Genomic DNA, 16,194 nt, shown 5'->3' with positions numbered 1-16,194 from the left:
ACTGTGTTAGAGTAGGATTGCTTGGGGCAAGACTAGATTTTGAACTCCAGGTCTCCTGCTTGCTAGGCAGGCTCTTTTGTTGTGTTGTTGTTGGTTGTGGGGGCTGAACTCTGGGCCTGGGTGCTGTCCCTCAGCTCTTCAGCTTAAGGCCAGCGCCCTACCATTGGAACCACAGCACCACTTCTGGCTTTTTTTTGGCTTATGTGGTGCTGAGGAATCGAACCCAGGCCTCATGCATGCGAGGCAAGCACTCTGCCACTGAGCTAACTTCCTAGCCCCTAGGCAGATTCTTTACCCGCCATACCACAAACCCATTTTGTCTTTACTTTTCACGTAGGGTCTCATGTTTTTTGTCTAAGGTCAGTCTGGACTGTGATCCTGATATTTATGTCTCCCATATAGCTGGAATAACAAACCACTATGTCCGTTTATTGGTAGAGATGGGTGGGGTCTTGCTTACTTTTTTTGCAAAAGCTGACCTCAAACTACAATCCTCCCAATCTCTATCTCCTGAGTAACTGAGATTATGAGCCATAATGCTGGTAACATAGACCTGTGCTTGTAAGCCCATGATTCACCATGAGTATATTCCTAGCCAATGCTTCATAACAGGAAGAAGGAATTCTTCAGTATGACAAGTAATACTATATGATTGGTGTCAAGTTGCCATTATCAAGAAATTTTGGTACTAAGCAAAAATCCTCTGCTGCAATTTGGGAAGGAGAAAAGTACACCATATCATAATCCCACATAGCTCTATCAGGAATTTGACCAAAGTACATTGCTCAACATTAGTCTCTCCAATTTTAGATGCTCTGCATCTGAAATAGAGGGCAACCCAAATGGAAGTTTAAATTAAATGTACAATTCTCGCTGGGCACCAGTGGCTCCTGCTTATAATCCTAGCTACTCAGGAGGCTGAGATCTGAGGATCGCAGTTCAAAGCCAGCCCAGGCAGGAACATCCATGAGACTCTCATCTCCAATAACCATCAGAAAACCAGAAGTGGTGCTGTGGCTTGAGTGGTAGAGCACTTGCCTTGAGCTGAAGAGCTCAGGGCCAGCGCCCAGGCCCAGAGTTCAAACCCACAACTGACAAGAGGGAGAAGAAGAAGAAGAAGAAAGAGGAAGAGGAGGAGGAGGAGGAAGAGGAGGAGGAGGAGGAGGAGGAGGAGGAGGAGGAGGAGGAGGAGGAGGAGGAGGAGGAGGAGAAGGAGAAGAACAACAACAACAATTCTCATTTCCATTGGTCTAATCTGGTGCTTAGTGTTAGGATCATTAATCACAAAAGCAAAATTCCCAAATTTTGGAGTGTATATGACTTCCTATTTACTTGTAGTAAACATGGGGTGATAGCAAACAGCTACAGCCACTGTCTGGGCACAGTTATTTTGCATGAACTGATGAGTGATGGAAACAATCATGCTCATGGGCTTCTGTGGCAACCTGGATTCCATTTGAACATATAATGACTAACCAGGTTAGTTCTGGTGTTACCAGTCAGTGTCTTCCCTACCCAGTGGGTATTTTGTTCTTCAAGTTATCTCAGCTATTCATAGACATCTTTTGTATGTTAGCCCCAAAGATTTGAATCATCTCCATCTTATGCATCCACATTATCATTGTAAGGATTACATTGGAGAAAGGCTAATATGGATATTCTTTGTCAGCGGCTTAGTCAAATATCAACCAAATGTTTTCTTTCTTCAGGCTCAGATTCAGGTTCAGGCTATGGCTCTGGCTCCAGCTGTCACACACACACACACACACACACACACACACACACACACACACACACACACACACACACACACAGATGTATTTTTTCCAGAGGGTCTGGCAGCTTTTTAGCAATAACTTTTCCAGTAGCTGAAGTTTTCATTTCCTTTCTCAGAGGCACTCTGGTCTGTAGCTATTCACTGACTTGGTTACCAATGTCTCCAAGAGCTGTTATTGGCTTCTGCTTGGGTTTGGAGGCTGCAGTTGTGGCCACAGGACACATGATTTGCACCTGTCACACTGACCTTGACCTTCTTTTCAGCATTTCAGATCCCTGGTGACATAGAGTGCCATGGCTTCCACTTCACCAAGCAGCAGCTCAGTAGTGAGAGGCATTCCTTACCCAATCACAGATCAATCTTTTACATGTATTTTTTTTTAACTTACATGGTATTTTCAACTTACCAACTTCTGTTTGTTAAACCTCCCCTGGGGCTGGGAATGTGGCTTGGTATACATGAAGCCCTGGATTCGATTCCTTAGTACATACACAGAATAAGCCAGAAGTGGCATGGTAGCTCAAGTGATAGAGTGCTAGCCTTGTGCAAAAGAAGCTCAGGGACCCTGAGTTCAAGTCTCAGGACTGGCAAAATGAATAAATAAATAAACTTCCCCTTGGTTTAACATGTCTTGTCTTCCTACCCTCAAGTAGAATTGCAGCCATCTTTATAGACAAATAACATTCCGTTGTCTACATTTTACTTCTCAGTTCATTGATTGGTGGATATTTGGGTTGTTTATGAAAATGTTGCACAAGTATTTTTGGGGCATATGTTTTAAATTCTCTTAAGTGCATAGTTAGACATGATATTACTGATTTATATATAAACTAGATGCTTAGTCTTTTAAGGAACTGACAGGTTATTTCCTGAAATTGCGAGCTACATAATTTACCATCTCTATCACTAAAGTATTAGTGTTTCAAATTCCATTCCCCACATTCTTGTGAACACTTGCTATTTTCCTTCTCTTTGATTATAGTCATAGTAGTGGTGTGGAGTGGTAGCTCACTACCACTTTGACTTGTATTTCTCTGATGGTCAATGATTAGTATCTTTTCTTACGCCTATTGGCCATTTGTATGTGTGCATACATGTATTCCCCCTTGGTGGTGCTGGATTTGGACTCAGGGCCTCTTGGTAGGCAGGTGCTCTATCATTTGAGCCATGTCCCCAGCCATTTTTATTTTTATAGACTTGAGTCTTACTTTTGCCTGACTTTGGACAAGATCTTCCTATCTCAGATCTCCTACACTTCTGGGAGCAGTTATTGGTTAAGATGAAGTTTTGCTTTTTGCCCAGTTGGGTCTTAAACTGCCATCTTACTCCTTGCTTCTTCTTCTTCTTCTTCTTCTTCTTTTTTTTTTTTTTTGTGCTGTTACTGGGACTTGAACTCTGGGTGCTCTATAACTTGAGTTACACCTCTAGTTCTAATCTCTGCCTGTTGAGTAGCTGAGACAGCAGACATGAACCATTATCTGCAATAGTCACGATTTTTCTATTTTGTTTGGAGAAACAAAATATATAGCAATTCAAGTGTTTGTTAGTTTTTAGTTTTTCTTTTTATTGCTATTTCTATTTCCCTTTTCTTTTTTTTCTTTTTTTTTGTGTCTGGTCGTGGGGCCTGAATTCTGGGCCTGGGCGCTGTCCCTCAGCTCTTCAGCTCAAGGCTAGCGCTCTACCACTTGAGCCACAGTGCCACTTCCGGCTTTTTTCTTTTTGTTTATGTGGTGCTGAGGAATCGAACCCAGGCCCTCAGGCATGCAAGGCAAGTGCTCTACCACTGAGCCACCTTCCCAGCCCCTTCCTTTTCTTTTTTTAAAGGAAAGGGCCAATAATTTCTTTTTTACTGTTGATTTTACTAATTGATGCATTCTAAATACAAGCTCTTTATCAGAAATATTGCAATTGTGTCCCATTCTGCAAGTTTTCTTTTTACTTTCTTGGTGGTAAATGAAGAATTTATCTTGATAATGTCCAACTTATCTATTTTTCTTTGGTTTTTAGTTCTTTTGGTAACATATTTATGAAACCATTGTTTAGTCCAAGATCATATAGATTTATGTCAGTGTTTTCTTCAAAGAGTTAAAATTTGAGTCCAGTATTTTGAGTTAGCTTTTGTATATGGTACAGGTTAGGGATCCAACTTTATTATTTTGTATATGTTTATCTGATTTTCCCAGAACCACTTGTTTCAGAAAACTATTCTTTCTCCATCAAATGGTCTTAATACAGCTTGTCAAAATCAACCAACTATAAATGTTATTTCTGGATTCTCAATTCTTACCCATTTTGAACATATATCTTTCCTAATGTTAGTAACATATATGTTGATAACTATAACTTTGTAGTAAGTCTTGAAATAGGTGAGTCCTTCAACTTTACTCTTATTCAATTTTGTTTCAGCTATTGAGTGGGCTTGAATTTCCATATGGATTTCTATGATGAGGTTGTCAATTTCTGCAAAGAAGTCAGATGGGATTATGATTAGCATTGTGTTATGTCTATAAATGCCCTGATGAATACTGCTATCTTAACTATATTAAATCTCATTTATTTAGAGTTCTTTAATTTCAACATTTTTAATTTTCTAAGTAGATATTATGCACTTTTAATATATTTCTAAGTATTTTTCTTAATGCTATAAATAGAACTGAGAACTGTTTTCCTAATTTTACTTCAGAGTAAGTATATGAAAATATAATTGATTTTTTGCATATTAATCTTATATCCTGCAACTTTGCTGAACTTAAGTCTAATAATTTCTCTTCAAGTGGATTCTTTGAGATTTTCTATATATAAAGTTTTGTTACCTTCAACTTAAATGTAACCTGGCAATAACTACACAGTTCTTCTTTCAAAATAGTACTGTGAGTTTTTGCTGAAAGCCTTTTGTTTTTCTCATTAGAAAAGATAGATCCTAGGGTTGATGATGCAGTTCAGTGACAGGACACATGTTTAACAAGCATGAGGTCCTGGGTTTAATCCTTAGCAACAATTCCTAGCACAGAGACAGATGAATCTTTCATCATAATAATTACTAATTGTTTATATATTACATTTCAACTAGATATAGCTGCAAAACACATTTTTATTTCTTACTTCAAGCATGACATTTATCAATCTGTATGAATATATGAGACTATGATTATAACAGCATAACTGTTCATTTAGGAGGCAGCAAGTTTAATGTAAAGAACTTGATGTCTGGAAGGCTGATTTAAAAAAAATTATTTTATTGTAAAGATGCTATACAGAGGGGTTACAGTTACATGAGTAAGGTAATGAGTACATTTCTTGTTGAGCATTATTGCCCCCTCCTTTGTTATTCTCCCATTAATAAGTGGGCTATAGACTTAAAGAGAGACTTCTCTGAAGAAGAAATAAGAAAGGCCAATAGGCACATGAAGAAATGCTCAACTTCTCTGGCCATAAAAGAAATGCAAATCAAAACAACATTGAGATTCCACTTCACCCCAGTTAGAATGACTATAATCAAGAAATCTAATAACAACAGATGCTGGAGGGGATGTGGCCAAAAGGGAACATTACTGCATTGTTGGTGGTAGTGTAAAATTGTTCAGCCACTCTGGAAAGCAGTATGGAGGTTCCTCAAAAGACTACACATAGAGCTCCCCTACCACCCAGCAATCCCACTTCTGGGCATTTACCCAAATGGTCACAAACAAGGCCATATTAAAGCTACCAGCACAACTATGTTTATTGCAGCATTATTTACCATAGCTAAGATATGGAACCAACCCAGCTGCCCCTCTGTAGATGAATGGATCAAGAAAATGTGGTATATATACACAATGGAATTCTATGCCTCCACAGAAAGAATGACATTGCCCCATTTGCTAGGAAATGGAAAGACTTGGAAAAAATTTATATTAAGTGAAGTAAGCCAGGCCTAAAGAAACATAGGTCCCACGGTTTCCCTTATTTGCAATAACTAGTATATGTATGACAAGAGAAACAGTCAGACAAGTTGATGTTAGGTGAAATGAACCCCAAGATAAGGACTCAAATTGTTTTTCTTTCTTGCTATTGTTTCTAACATATTTATAAGATGATTTCTTTGTTGCTTTGTATGTCCCTCCCACATGGTATAACCCCTGTTTTCATTGTATTTGATGTTGGTATAATTTGTGGAGGGGAAAAAACAAATTGTTTAAATAGGGATACAAGTGGGCCCATTGCAACAATGAGATAGATGTACAAGACGTTATGTCGAAAAATGAACTTTACAACTTTGGGCAGGGCCGGGGATGGGGGGGGGAGGGACAAGGAGGGGAGGGGAAGATGGGAGGGCAGGAATGGTAAGAAGAAACAAAGGAGGAGGCAACAATGCTTGATAAGATATGTACTCATTACCTTGCTCATGTAATTGTAACCCCTCTGTACAGTATTTTCACAATAAAAAACTTATTAATTATAAAAAAGAATATAGTCATAACATATAATATGGTATACTTCAATCTTTGCTAACCAAATCTTTCAGCATAGTCTTCATTTGTTCATTTAAAATTTTTTGGCAGTATTGGGGTTTGAACTCAGGGCCTTGAGTTTACTAAGGCTTACTTGCTAAGCTAATGCTCTACCAGTTGAGCCATACCTCTATTTGGGTTTTTGCTGGTTATTTTGGACATGGAGTTGAGCAAACTATTCTGCCCTGGTTGACTTCAAATTATGATCCTTCAGAGAGCAGCCTCTTAAGTAGCTAGAGTTACAGCTATGAGCCACTGGCACCTGGCTTAGTTATTTTGTTTTGTTATGGCAATGGGGTTAGAATTTGGGGCCTTTAGCTCTTGCTTTACTCTCACTCATGGCTAGTAGTGGTCTACAACTTGAACCACACCTCCAGTCCAACTTTGTTGGGATAAGTTGTTGAGGACTTCTCTGCCCTAGCTAACTTCAAACCATGATCCTCAGATCTCAAGCTCCTCATTAGCTAGGATTACAAGTGTGAGTACTGTACCTGGCAAGAAGATTTGGAGGCAGAAAAGCGGTACTGGACCTTGCTCTTGCTAGACAGGTTCTCTAGGGCTGAGCTATGCTTCCAGCCCTTGGCTTATTTTAGAAACTGGAATGCAAGATGGCACATTTACATCACATTAATACAGCCTCAAAAATAAAGGGAAACTACAGAGAAAAGGAAGACAAGCAGAAAGAGGTGTTAAGGATCGTTGGATAACAGAGACAAAGAAGAGGACAGTCATAGGTGAGAGCAATTCAAGCGCCTTTAGCAAAAGGTATTGCTGAAAGAATGTAAAAATTCTGTGGACTTCTCAATCTTGAGGCTCAAGAGAAGGTAAGTGGACATTTTGAGGCAACAGTGCAAATGCAAGTCACGCATCTTGACTATAATCAAGGAAGGGCATGGCATAACTGTTACTGAACAAAGAGTTTCCAAGTCACAAAATGTGCTGACTCAGGATAGTGGCCTTGCATCAAGAATGTCCTGAAGTAAATGATAATGACAAGAGAGAGAAGGCTTAGAGGAAAAGGCTTAAGAGAAAAGGCTTAGGGGAAATTAAAAGTAATCAAAATCGACTTGATGAGAATCCAAAGGGAAGAATCCAATGGAATTCTTCCAAGTAGTCTTCATTATTTTCAAAGATTTATTTTCAAAGACATTTCAAAAGTAAGGAAAGGCATGAAGAGACATAACAAGAGATGGCATATGTGATGACATCAGGCATAAGCCAAACAAAGGCATGGCTGTGTGTGTGTGTGTGTGTGTGTGCGCGTGTGTGTGTGTGTGTGTGCATGTGCGCGCGCATGCCTAGATGCTGTTCCTTAATGTTTTCACTTAAGGCTGAAGCTCTACTGCTTGAACCACAGCCCCACTTCTGGCTTTTTGCTGGTTAATTAGAGATCAGAGTCTTACAGACTTTCCTTTCTGGGCTGGCTTCAAACCACAATCTTCAGAACTCAGCCTCCTGAGTATATGATTACAGGCATGAGCCATTGGTGCCCAACTCAAAAGCATAGTTATTATAATAACGGTATAATAACAAGTGCTTATTTGTGCATCATTCACTAGCTGACACAATGCTAAATTCTCATAGCATTATCACTGCTAATCTTCACCACAACACTCTATAAGTAGGAACTATTTCCTACCTTTTGTAGTTGAGGAGATTGAAGGTTTGTAACTTTAACTATCTTGCTCTGTGTTACATGTCTAAGACTAGTTCTGACTGTAAAGTTGGAGCAAATTAATAATATCAATAATAATGACTATTTTGTAAATATCATTGGTATATCAGGCACTCATGCACTCTGTGAAGTAACAATACAGATATTTATAGTATATTACCTTATTAATTATTAATAACATTGATGGAGAGTTACAACCAAAAGTATGAAAGGCTATTATTGAATTCCCTCAAAAGCAGGCTATCTTAACATCTGTGTTTGGTGTCCAGTGAGACTGCTTGTTAGAAGAAAGTTCATTGAGTATGGATATTGAAGCTAGATAGCCCTGGCTCTGACAGAATTTTTTTTTTATCGAATTTCAACACAGTTGGGAAAACAATAATCAGCGGCACACAACCAATTCTCCAAGTATTTTATAAGCTTGGTGTGTTGTAAATTTAGAAGTTTGTGTTAAACATCAAATTTCCACAATGTATGGAAAAGATTTAAAAGAAAAACATAGGAGGTAGTGTCAGAGAATAAACGTAAGTCAAAGAGTTGAATGTTGTTCTTTGCAAATAACATATCTAAAAACCCAAACAAATAAGATATATCTATTATAGAAAATGCAGATTTAGCCAGACACTAGTGGCTCATGCCTGTAATACTAACTACTCAGGAGGCTGAAATCTGAGGATCACGGTTCAAAGCCAGCCTGGGCAGGAAAGTCTGTGAGACTCTTATCTCCAATAAAGCACTCACAAAACTGGAAGTGGCACTGTGGCTCAAGTTGTAGAGTGCTAGCCTTGTGCTGAAGAGCTGAGGGACAGCGCCCAAGCCCTGAGTTCAAGCCCCATGACTAACAAAAAAAAAAAAAAAAAAAAAAGCAGGTTTCTAGAATCATGGACTACAATAAAGGAGATGGATTATTTTGATCCCAGTTTTTTCCTCTTCCTCCTCCTCCTCTTCCTCTTCCACTTCACCTGGTCTTCCTTCTTTATGACACAGGGTCTCACTACATAGCCCAGACTGGCCATCCTCCTGCCTCTGTCTCGAGTACTGGGATTGCAGGTATACCACATTCCTAGTTTAACCTATGTCTACATTATGGAACTTGTCCTCATTACTTAAGGATGGTTTGAAGTTCTAGCCTGAAAATCATGCAGATTTACTAGTCTCCCTCTTATCATGGCTTTGTTTGGATCACTTTAGTATTTATTTGAAGGATTACCAGTAGATGGACAAAGAAAAGAAGATAAGATGCATTTCCTCTTAGAAATTTTTATAAAACACTTGATAAGAGAATAGCATACCACTGGTTAAAATTAGTTTTCTAGGCCAAGTGATTCCAACATTCATGATAAATAGAACATAGAAATCCAGGATACAGATTCTGTTGTTTCACTGGTATAACTTGTTTGACTAGGGTATTAGTTGTATCCACCTTGGGTTTGTAGTTTGCCTCATCCTTGAAAGCTTGTAATATAAAGCATAGAGCACTATGGAAGTAGCAGCAGTAATAATGTTGATAATATAGATGATGTCTTTTAAATGTGATCAAGATAGCCATTCGTGGAACGCCTGTATGTGCTGGTATGTCCATCTAACCTTGAGGAATAAACTTTATAGTCACGTAGTCCTCATCTCCAGTTATGAGAAGGAATTCCAGGCCCACCTGAATTGTGCTGGGGTGACCATGGCGCCAGCCTGTGATTTCATGCATCTGGATAACCTTTCATTTTAATACTTCATCTGAACAAGTTCTATGATATTTCCATGGACAATCCTGCTGAGGAGCTTGCAGGTCCACCTCGCTTGATGCTCCAGCCACAGGATCAAGAGAGCCTCTGTTGAGTGGCCATCACACTATGGCCACCCTGCCTCATTCTCTCTTCCTCTGCAGGTCTTTATGGCTTACCCCAACCATTCCTCCTCACACCCACTTCTTGGACGCCTCTTGACCAAGGAATCCAGTGTTTTGCAAGTTTAGTTTCTTCCCACAACTTGATCTCATTAGCTGAGAAGTAAGTCTTCTATCACCTGGAGTCCAGCCTCCTAATTATGGCTGCTGGATGCTTGTGTGACCTGCCTATTCGCTGCTTGGCTCCTTTGGTTACCAGAATGACATGGTACTGATAATGATGACTGTGTGACCTATAGACCACACATCTTCTCAGTGCCAGACCCCATCCTAAGTCCTCATCAGTTACTCTGCCTTAGGTTTCAAAGGCAAAGAGAGTTTCTGAAAGCCTACAGCTACAGGCCGAAGCTCAGCATACTTGCTGACATTGCTTGATTCTAGTCCAGTGCTACAGTTCTCTAGACTTTGGATTTTGGCTGCAATCTCATTCTCACTGTACTCCCTGCCCTTCTATTTCCTACCTATCTCCTAGTGCCAAGTTTTCTGAAATTGTAATGGAGTTAGTTGGATTTTGTGAGTCTTGAGCCTGTTCTCTGAGCTGGGCCTCCAGCCAGAGCCAGGACAAACAGCAGGGAACCACAGAAGTAGATTTGGCATGAAGCTGGTTCAGGACATTTGAACTTCAGGGATCCTCCATCAAGAGCTCCTGTGAGTGCTAAGACTTGTCAGATGTTTTAAGTGAAGGAAGCCAGGTTATGATTAAGAAGAATTTCTGCTTATAAGTTGCCTCCAGTGATCTCAAAAAGAAAGAAATGAATGTTTCCAAGGCTTTAGTATTTTGTTATCTGTATGCATTTTAAATGAATCTTCACTTCCATATCTAAATTTGAATTTGTCATTTACATTAGTTCTTTTTTTTTTGTCAGTTGTGGTGTCTGAACTCTGGGCCTAGGCGCTGTCCCTCAGCTCTTCAACTGTAGACTAGCGCTCTACCACTTGACCCTCAGCCCCACTTCTGGCTTTTTTTTTCTGCTTATGTGGTGCTGAGGAATTGAACTGAGGGCCTCATGCATGCATGGCAAGCACTCTACCACTGAGCCGTCTTCCCAGCCCCTGTAATTTACATTATTTCTTAAAGAAGGATACTCTCAGATTTTATAAGCCTCAAGCCACACAAGACCTAGATCTGTCTTTGGGATGATCCTAAACTTCCCTTCTCAGAGACACTGAAGAACTCGTTCTGAGATAGATCTCAGCCAGGGATATTTTTCTTACCAGGGGATAGATGTTTAGCAATGCTTGGAAATAATTTTGGTTGTCTAAATGTGAGAGGGCAGTTACTGTTTGGTATTTAATGGGAGTCATGAATGCTGTGAAACATTTTACAATGTGGAGAAAGCACTCCACCTCAATGCAGAATTTTCTAGCCTAAAATGTCACTCTTATAATATCAGAGAAGACCTGATCTGGGATAGGCTGTGAAAAACACCATTTCTCAAAATCTCCCTCATTAATTTTGACTTGCCACTCTGGTTGAGAACACCAGTTTTACACATAATAAGAGCTAATTTGTAGTATGGGGTATTTACCATGTGTCAATCGCTGTTTTAAATAAATGAACTCATTTAAAGTTTGGAATAAGAGGGCTGGGAAGGTGGCTCAGTGGTAGAGTGCTTGCCTTGCAAGCCGGAGGCCCTGGGTTCGATTCCTCAGCACCACATAAGCAAAAAGAAAAAAGCCGGAAGTGGCGCTGTGGCTTGAGTGGTAGAGTGCTAGCCTTGAGCTGAAGAGCTGAGGGACAGCGCCCAGGCCCAGAGTTCAGGCCCCACGACTGGACCCAAAAAAAAAAAAAAAAGTTTGGAATAAGATTATGAGATAAGTACTATTATTATTTTATATAAGTACTATTACTTTTCCATTTTCCATTGGTAAACTGAGGTACAAAATCTTAAGAAATGTGTCCTGGGCTTCAATCCCAGGAATTCAAACCCAGACAGTTGAGGTCTAAAGCCTGTACTGTTAGTGATATTGTATAACAAGAACCCTTGAGGGCTGGGGAGGTGGCTCAATGGTAGAGCGCTTGCCTTGCATGCTTGAGGCCCTGGGTTCAATTCCTCAGCACCACATAAGCAGGAAAAAAAAGCCGGAAGTGGCGCTGTGGCTCAAGTGGTAGAGTGCTAGCCTTGAGCTGAAGAGCTAAGGGACAGCGCCCAGGCCCAGAGTTCAGGCCCCCACAACCGACCCCCCCCAAAAAAAAGAATCCTTGACTGACTTACTTCATTGAGCTGGAGATCAAATAGAGGAAAGGAATTTCAGAGGATCTGTGCTTGTCTCTATACTGAAATGGCACTATAGATCCAATAGGCACTTCTCTGCTTATGCCCAAGACTTGAAAAAGAGAAAATTCACAGACATAGGTACAGCTGAGATGGAGAAGATGTGTAGTATTCTTTATTCTTTTCCTTGTGCCAAAGGATAGACTGCAAGTTAGGAATGTGGGTATTTTTTTCCAGTTTCTCAGAAATACCTGTCTAGTTCGATTGGCTGGATGCAATTTCTTGAAAGGAAGTTTTATCCACAAACAACAGACCTATGGTTAGGTAAGAGTGCTAAAAACAGTGCTCTTACTGGCAACTTGACTGGCAATAATAATAGTAATTGCTACCGTCACCAACTCTACAGCAGTAATGGGCTGTGTGCCGATGTACCATTTACAGATAGATGTCTCTAATTGAAAGCCATGGCAAGCAGCTGTCAGAAATTCTGACTACCAGGCTGGGGGAAGTATTGCCAGATAGAAGAATGCAGACAAGTACTATAGCAAAAATGTTACTAGCCAATAGTCTAAGATGACTCTCTCTTTATTCACTGTTATAAAATGCTCAAGCAAGCAGGGCACCAGTGGCTTATGCTGAGCTCTGAGGATCTGGTTCAAAGCCAATCTGATCAATCTGTGAGACTCTGATCTTCAATTAACCACCAGAAAACCAGAAGTGGCACTGTGGCTCAAGCGGTAGAATGCATGCCTTGAGCTGAAGAGCTGAGGGACAGAGCCCAGGCCCAGAGTTCAAGCCCCACAACGACAAAAATAAAATAAAATAACTAGAGCCTATATTTCTGATACTGTAAAGTCCATCAGAATTGGCTTCTGCTGGGTGCCTGTAATCCTAGCTACTCAGGAGGCTAAGATCTGAGGATCTGGTTCAAAGCCAATCTAATCAGGAAAATCTGTGAGAATCTTATCTCCAATTAACCATCAAAAAGCTGGATATGGAACTGTGGCTCAAGTGATATAGCTAGCATCAGCCTTGAACAAGCCTAGAAAAGGCTAAGTAACAGCACCCAGTCTCTGAGTTTAAGTCCTAGGACTAACACCCCCCCCCCAAAAAAAAAGCACCCAAAACCTGCTCAAGTAGAAAAAGAGCCAGTACAGTAGGACATCTTGGTACAATTCCACCTTATGGAAACTTCCGTCTCAGGGATCTATTCTCTAACTTCTTCAAGAGGTAACTTCCACTTTTACCAGCAGCAGTAGGTTCATTTAATGAAATGCAGTTACCTGCGGGGAAGTGGTACATCAGCTTATCTGAGTCTCTTCTTGGGACCACAAGAAAGCCGAACCAGGAATAAAATAAAGGATGAGGATGGACTTCTGAGGAGCGGTAAGAGCACAGCTAAGAAGCTGAACCACAGAAGTGAGGTGGAGGTGTGATCCTGCACGCAATCACATTCAGTACAGGGTAACAAAGACACAGCTGCCTCGACACTGTTCAAGATCTCTCTGAAAAGCCCTGAGTTTTGGAGCAGGATCTACTGAGTTTTTCATGGCATCATGCTTCAACCTTCCCCCCTTCCAATTCCTGCTTCTCTCAATCACACACACAATTTTGGTCTTGAAGACACTCCTCTAGTACACTTACTACTCCCAACCTTCTATCATATATTCAAGGATCCTAATCACCAAGAGCTCCACTAGCTTATCAGCTTGACTGCAACCTGATCATATAACAGCTATCATATTGTTTGTCACCTGCCTTCTATTTCCTTCCTGCTCTATCACTCTGGTACCCAGCCCCGTGCTGGGCACAAAAGACACTTCACAAATTTCCAGTAAAAGGAAAACAGAAAATAACTTGAACAAAGACTGGATGAAGACTTTCTGTTTTCCTAATTCAAGGATATATTTTATTCCCTTTACATCCAAAATAAACATTGAATATCTTTTCTCTACTATGGGAAACATAACGAGAATACAAAATATACACAGTCTAGGAAATTACTTGTGTAAAATGTTTTCTAGAAAAAAAAATAGCACCTTTTAAGACCCAGAGAATGTGTCTTTATTTTTAGAACCAGAAAGTGTGACCCAGTCTGATCTTGCTGCTTTGGGTGGGCAGCTCTCCACAGAGCTGGGAGAGGCATCATTTCATCTGTTTTGACTCCGGCACCCTGGCAACATTTCCACTGTTGATGAAGTATATCAACAATGATTCCAATGCCTCTTGCAGGCATTCTCAAAAGATCTGTTTAACTAAAGTCTTCCCTTGTTTAGCTCAATGATAATTTTAGCTAAGTGATTATTAGTGGTAATGCCTGTAGCCTAATTGGGGCTGCATTTCTGTGCTAATGGGTCCCAGTCAACATTCCCAGCAAGAGGTTGGGACCAAACTCTCCCAGTGCATCAGCAGTCTACCCTTCTTCCAAGTCTTCTGTTCTGTTTGATTGGGCTTGCCATACCTTGGGCTGTAGCTACCCCTCTTAGCCACGCTTCACCCAAGGGAGGATGCCAGAGAAGACTTGTTCAGACTGGATTATGGATTACACAAATCCGGGAGGTTAAGAGTCTTACTTGGACTGGCTAACATTTATTTTTGTAGCCCCTGGATTTAGCACAATGACTGGCGCAAGAATGTTTCAATAAATAAGTTAATTGATAGAGGATGATTATAACCCCCTTCCACCACAACATCCACACCCACACCCACACTCCCCCAATCCCCACCCCCACACACACACCCCACACCAGGATCATGGAACTCCAAAAGCAAGTCAGTCTGTCACACAAGTGAAGACTTTTCTCATTCTTTGTAAAAGAAACCTCAGCTGGAGATTCTTAATTATGCCCTCAGAGCATTGTGACTTTTCAAATTGATCTTTCCTCTACTTTTTCCTTCTGAAAATGCACATATCATCATACTTCATGAGGCAGATATCTCTTCACCCTCGATAATTTTTATTATATTTGGACCCCAGGTCTACATTCCTTGCTGGCAAACAGTAATTCCTAGATACTGGATTTCGTCCCCAGCAGAGTCTCTTCTCAGAAAGGTCTGATATCTGTATCTCCAGTCCAGGCACTCTCTACTCTGGGACTGAGGACACTAAGGTCTCTCAGTACACCCTTTTCTGTCCACAGTTTAATTAACAACTATCACTCTTCATTCCAGCCAGAGGTCAACTCATTCTGTGTTCAGTTATGTTAACCCATGAATCAGTGAGATTCCTGCTTTGCATATCCAAGAGACTTTCATTTTTAACCTGTGAAGTGGCCTTGTGCAACTCTGCTAAGATTTATTGATTTTTACATCCTCATAGTGTGTGCCTCACTGTTCAGTATGCGTAGCTTTCCCTAGGTGACACATAACAATATGCATGGTGGCTTCCTTTTGCATGCTTAGTATTGAAGATCATTCTAGCTTGAACATAGCCTAGGCAACAAGGTCCATACACCCTAGTGATCCATGTCTGAGCTACCTTCAGCCTATGTCCTTTCCTTACATCCTAAGTGCTGGACGCTATTAGTGTGAACGTGGTTTGCCCACCGAGGGTTCATATATTGAAAGCTTGGTGTCCACTGTGGCCTTCAGTGGGAGGACTTTAGGTCATTGTGGGCATGCTCTCCAAAGGGATTAATATTCTTGTGAGACTTCTTGAGTTAGTTTCTTGAAAGAATAGAAGAGCTAGGCAAGAAGCAAAATCTCTATGAAACATGTAATATGATAGAAAGTGGGCCGAATGCCAGTGGCTCATGACTGTAATCCTAGCTACTGAGGAGGCTGAGACCTGAGGATTACGGTTCAAAGCCAGCCTGGGCAAGGAAAGTCAGTGAGACTCTTATCTCCAATAAACCACTAGAAAACCAGAAGTGGCACTGTGGCTCAAACGGTAGAGTGCTCGCCTTGAGCTGAAGAGCTGAGGGACAGCGTCCAAGCCCAGAGTTCAAGCCACACGACCGACCAAAAAAAAAAAAAAAAAGAAAGAAAGAAAGTGGGTAAGATTTAGAGGAAAAAGTAAATCTGAGAAAGGGATTCTGTGTGCACATGTGAAAGAGGAGTTACTTTTTTTTTTTACACAGTAGGATTTTTTTTTTTGTTTTTTTTTTTGGGTCCGGTCATGGGGCCTGAACTCTGGG

At 40.7% G+C, this 16,194-nt stretch overlaps 1 pseudogene; it reads right to left on the bottom strand.

The window, feature by feature from the left end:
* Nucleotides 1-524: 524 nt before the first annotated feature.
* LOC122109309 overlaps nucleotides 525-16,194 on the bottom strand; it is a 28,768-nt pseudogene continuing 13,098 nt past the window's right edge.

The sequence above is a fragment of the Dipodomys spectabilis genome, unplaced genomic scaffold (assembly GCF_019054845.1).
Source record: "Dipodomys spectabilis isolate Male_0828 unplaced genomic scaffold, ASM1905484v1 ptg000069l, whole genome shotgun sequence".
NCBI lineage: Eukaryota > Metazoa > Chordata > Mammalia > Rodentia > Heteromyidae > Dipodomys > Dipodomys spectabilis.
Note: the sequence above shows the minus strand (reverse complement) of the source record. Positions and strands in the feature narration are given on the sequence as shown.